Genomic DNA, 6,000 nt, shown 5'->3' with positions numbered 1-6,000 from the left:
TCAGATTATTGCCACTCTCTGGGATGCCTCGACTTTATGAGTCAGGAGTCTCCTCCCAAAGCTGAGGCGGAAGAGGATTTAACCAAATAAGGACAAAGTTAATATCCAATGAGCACTAATGGACATCACTGAAATAAATTGATTTTCCAGGAAATGTCCAAAGGTAACTGCTACACTAAGGAAGCCTCCTCCTGCTTGGCCTCTCTCCACCCAGTGTAAAGAGTTAATTGGTTTTATTATAAGCGCACAAAAGGAAAAATCACAGGGCCTGGTGCCACCACTCATTAGAGTTTCCAGAGAGTTCCATTTCAAACACAAATCACCCTCTTCCTCTATCCTGTTCTTGCTTCCTTGCCTGAGTACCTGTCAGTCCAAATGCATGCACAGGTCCCCACAGATAGCCACAGCCTGTTAGTTACCAAGCTTGTCCATCTACTTAGCTTTGTCCCAAGCTACAAAGTTACCTCCATCCCTCATCCTCCACAAATGCATACCATTCACAGAGATCGCATGGTTTCACCCGGCTCTCACATAAGTAAAATGTGACATTTGTGTATTATCTACCACCTGTCACTGCAGCTCCAGAGGATAGGACACCCTCTTTTGCAACCTCTTTCATGGGTACACACACACACACACACACACACACACACACACACACACACACACACAAATAAAAAAATATGAGACTTTCCTATCACCAGTCAGTAAGATAAGAAAATTTTCATTAACAGTAAAAGAAGAATGGTTAGAGAGATGGCTCAGTGGCTAATAGTTCTTGCTGCTCTTGCAAGAAACCAGATTAAGTTTCAAGAACCCTCATGAGGTCATTCACAACTACCTGTAACTCCAGTTTTAGGACTAAATACCCTCTGGTCTTCATGGGCACTTATACACAAGTGTTACACATAAACTCACACAGGCACACATATATACAAATACATAACTAATAAAATATTTTAAGTAAGTAAATATAAGAACGTGGGGTAGCGTCACCAGCAAGGTTTAGGAAAAGGACCCACAGTTAGCCAACTGCAGAACTATACTCTCAGCGGTGTTGACAGATGGGAATTGCAGAGTGTGGTCCTGGGGTCAACACCGCTAAGATTCCCCCCCCCATCTGATTCCCTCCCCTGGGGTTAATGTGTTTACATTTCAAGTACAATCCCAGTTAAAAATAACTGTCTTCCTTTTCAAAGGCTGCACAAATACAGCCTGAGGGGAGTTACTGATTGAACATTCCCCAGCTAGAGGAGGGAAAGATACACCGAGAGGCAAGAGCCCCATTTTGCTAATTACAATCTTTCTGCAAAGTGCCCTGTAACTGTAATTCTCATTAATTATTTATTACCAATGACCGTCAAAAGAACATCCTCTTTTCTTATGGCTCACAATAAAGGTAATATCCTGAACCTTAGGGTTTTTGTTTTTTTTTCCTTTCTAAAACCCTTGGGTTCTGTTTCATATTCAGTGGAGTCTTCCAGGAACAGTGATGAAGGCATCCTCCATTAGCATCCATCTGGAGCAGACCCATCTGGGGACCGACAGACAGGACCCATTTGAGGGCAGCTGTTCCAGGGTGTCTGGCCACAACTGTCTCCCATAGCCGGTTCCCACAGGTTTGCAGGAGTGTGTCAGATGACGGCCCAGGCTGTGGAAAGGCAATGAGTCCTCAGTTAGCCACCATGTTCCACTGTCAACCCAAAGTTCCTAAACCTTGGAACTTGCTCATGCCCCACTATCTTACATATGCTCGGGAGCAACTGCTGAGAATGAAGCCCATTGGAAGCCGATGGAGTCACCATTATCTGTCCCTCCTATGAGTCTCACAAGTGACTCCAGTGTGGTCCTTGAACTGACACTGGCCAATGGGATGTGACATAGGATGGTAGATCAGCTCACGTCTCCCATTGCCTCTTTGGTATAGAAAGAGAGTGGAGGAGGTGAGCTACTCAGTGTCTAGTAGTGGGGGGTAGACATCATATCCATTTCCTGATCACCTAGAGATGGGGACTTGGAGTAATCATGGCTGATGGCTTTTCAGACAATCCACTGTAGTGCTTGGGGAGCTTCTCTCTCTCTCTCTCTCTCTCTCTCTCTCTCTCTCTCTCTCTCTCTCTCTCTCAAACATTGCATTAGTGAGTTGTCTTTGATCAAAGGAGGAGGAGGAGGAAGAGGAAGAGGGACAGAAAAGGATGGGAAGGAGGAGGGCAGTGAGAAGCCTCAATGTTTGTTGTAAAGCCTGATGACCTCAATTCTATCCCTGGTGTCCACAGTGAAAGGACAAAGCCAACTATCCCAAGTTGTCCTCTGAGATCCACATGTGTGTGATGGCATGTGTGCATGCCTTTATACAAGCAAGCACACACACACACACTTATGATAAATAAGTGTGAATTATCCACTAGGAAGGTAATAAAACATGGGAATGAATACCTACAAAGCTGTCCTGGGCATGGCTACGACACCCCATGACTAAGAATCCACTCTGCTTCAGGGTAAAATCAAGTACCACTTCACTGTATCATCAATAACAACTTCCCAGGGAAGCACCACAGGAAATGACGCACCCTGTTGTTAGTGGCTAGCTCTAAACCCTGCTGGGATTGCCACGGTTGGGCCTAAAGTCTCTTCTCAGAACTACCAGCTCTGTGGTGGTCAACTATCTGTAAATCGACCCAGACCTAAACTGCTCATTAATCAGAAATTTTATAATACTATTAATACTTGCTCTTAGGGGACACTGAGGTCACGTAGAGTATAGCAGTAACTTCCTTAAACTCTAATTCAGAGAGCTGTAATTACATCACGCAAGCATGCTTTGATGACCTATAAAGTTTAATTTATTATGGACATAAGACCTAATGAACAACTAAGTTAAAACATGCGAATTCAGCTAGAGAAAATGACTGAATAATCAGAATGGCAAGTTGAGTCTACTACCCTAATAAGGACACCAGCGCTGTCACGGTACCAAGAACTGGGCATAGACCTGCGGAATTTAAGGAAAAAAAACACAGAGAATGCTAAGAGAATGCCAAAGCTTTAATGAGGTTCACAGAATATATACCCTAAGTCCACTGGGTGGAAAATTCCAGGAAGCACAGTGGAAGAACAGGTTTACACCCTCAGGAGAAAAACAGGAACAAAAAACAGGAATTGACTCAAGGTGTTACTGCCCAGCTGTTCCCACCCAGGTGCCAAACAGCAAGGTCAGGATGTTCCTTTGTTAAGAACAAAAGCTTCCACATGCACCAGCCAGGCTCAGCAGGGGGCAAACACTGAGGGGGCCCAGGAGGGTCCCACACCCTAGTTAAGATCAAAGGTGTCTTGGGCAGGCTTCAGTTAGGCATCTGTGTCTTCACACTGAGCGGGCTTGCTCTGCTAGCTAGCTTATTTCTAGTATCAGTTTCACAGGACTCCTGTAGGACCTTGAGGTTTTCTTCAGTAGCTGTCCAGTACCACGCAGACAGAGTACACGGGGAGTTTTCTTTTTCTTTACAAACTAAGCAAGCCCAGTAGGGGGAGGTAGAAATGCAAATACTCCTAAATTTTGTCCAGAAAATGATCTTATTGGTAGCTCCAGTTTAAAAATTATAAACAAGGGACTAGGTAGACGGCCCGGTGGTTAAGAGCACTGGCTGCGCTTTCAGAACCAGAGGACTCTGGTTCAATCCCCAGCACCCACATGGCAGCTCACACCATCTGTGACTTCAGATTCAAGAGATCTGATGCTCTTTTCCAGCCTTCATGGGCACCAGGCGTGCAAATGGTACACAGACATGTATGCAGGCAAAACACCCATACAAAAAAATAATGCTCCCCTTCTCTCTATCCCTGTACTCTATGATAATTAACTATGGCCATCTGTGGCACACAGGTGACAATGACTGTGCCCAGCCATGTGCCTTCTCATTCCCTACTCACAGCTCTTGTTAGCTTCAGCCACGGCTTTACAGGGAGGAACACGCACGCCACCACACTTCCCCCATGTGTCACCCTGCCTAGCACAGCTGCACTTAAAGTGTTTCCTCACTTAGCTCTGGTCAGCAGAGGTCATGGGTCATATGCAGCCAGTGTCTCCTCTCCTCCCAGGTCTGCTCAGTGACTGGAGAAAAGCCTATGGTTAAAACCTGGGGCGTCCGCTCTACCATTCCTGGGTCAATGCTGGGAAACCATCAGACTCACTCAGACGTAATATAGGCAAGACTGCTGCATTAATCTGACCCCCAGATATTAGAATTGCAGCCAAAGCATGTCATTAATTTTTTATTTGACATCATAAACCTCTAGGTTTATAATTATTCAGTTTAAATAATTTAAAACTATATTTTCATCAATTAAAAAAGTTTAAACTCCTGGTACTCATATATTAGCTGAGAGTAGAGAATACACAGCTACTTCCTTAACTGAGAATAATTCAGGGTTTGTAAAAATGAAACCTTTTATAGTACTGAGATCAAGCTATAGATTGTTTAATATTAATTTTTAAATTTTATTTATGTGTGTGCACCCGTGTGCATATAATGTGCCTGTGAAGGTCAGAGGAGGTCATCAGATCCCTGGAGCTGGAGTTATGGAAGATGTGAGCCACCCCACGTCGGGTGCTGGTAGCCAAACTCAGGTCCTCTGGTAAGACACCAAGCACCCTTAACCACCAAGCCATCTCTGCAGCCCTTTGTCTCTTCGTAAAACACGTGACCAAGTAAATTGAAGCTGCCAATTAGCATCTCTCACAATTACCTTGCCAACCAATTTATATTTCTATTTAGTAAGCCTGGCAGTAAACTTAAAAAGAAACATTATAAAATACTCTTTAACTCAGAAAATAATTACTTAACAAAAAAAAAATTTCTAACAAGGTACTCTTTGAAGTCAACTATGCACTGGATTAAGCTGAGAGGTGGACCCAGCCTGTCTGTAGAGGAGATAAAAGAGGAGAAGCCCACAGAGGGAATGAACCACAGGTCTGGACTTCAGTCTCCTGAGAGCCTGCTATTCACTTGGGAAACTGTAGCAGGAACTGTCACCACCCTGAAACATACTCATACCAGCAGGTCTAACATGGGTGATTCATTCCTCTTGCCTTTTGCTGAGGTTGAGGGGACGTTTCTCAAGACCACCGTCCAGTTCTAACCAGACTGGAGGGACCAGCCGAGACTTGCTATGTTAACACCCAGGCTCAGTCACCTGCTCTTCAGGGGTACAGACCATCTGCCAGATCTGAAATTCAATCCTGATTTTATGATACTATTAAAATCCTTAAGATCAGAGTCATTCATATCCCAACACTCAAAGCCCCGCTGCCAGGGGTATACCTTAGCAGTCGAACACCCAGAGTAATAGCAATGGAGTCCCCAACTCTGGCAACTTCTATTTTCCTCCTCTATTTCTTTTCCCCTTAATCTCAGCCTGTGTGTTAACAGAGCAAGCAGCTTGTGAGTGTCTGCAGGGTTTTTAATGGTCCTTTTCCTGGAGTATAAAGAACAACTCTGGGCTGGAGAGATGGCTCAGCGGTTAAGAGCACCCGACTACTCTTCCAGAGGTCCTGAGTTCAATTCCCAGCAACCACATGGTGGCTCACAACCATCTGTAAAGAGATCTGATGCCTTCTTCTGGTGGTATCTAAAGACAGCTACAGCGTACTTATATATAATAAATGAATAAATCTTTAAAAAAATTAAAAAAAAAAAAAAAGAACGACTCTGAGCTAGCCACTGTGGTTTGTCAGGAAAACTGAGTTCAGTTCAGGGAGAAGAAAGTAAGAGGGGTGGGGAGCAGGAGAATTTAAGCAAGGGGCAGTGTTGTTGTTTTAAACCGACAGAGAAAGCTGTTTACATTTATCTGATACAACATGAGGTTTTACAGTCCATATTCATTGTGGGACAGCTAAATCATGGAGGTTTTTTTTTTTTTTTTCTAAATTAAAGCCATATAATTTATAAAACTTTTGTCAACCTAAATGAGAGCTGGTGTCTCAACCGGTTAAACAGAGCAAAG

This window comes from Rattus rattus, chromosome 6, assembly GCF_011064425.1.
Source record: "Rattus rattus isolate New Zealand chromosome 6, Rrattus_CSIRO_v1, whole genome shotgun sequence".
Taxonomy (NCBI): Eukaryota; Metazoa; Chordata; class Mammalia; order Rodentia; family Muridae; genus Rattus; species Rattus rattus.
This window is presented reverse-complemented; position numbering follows the sequence as displayed.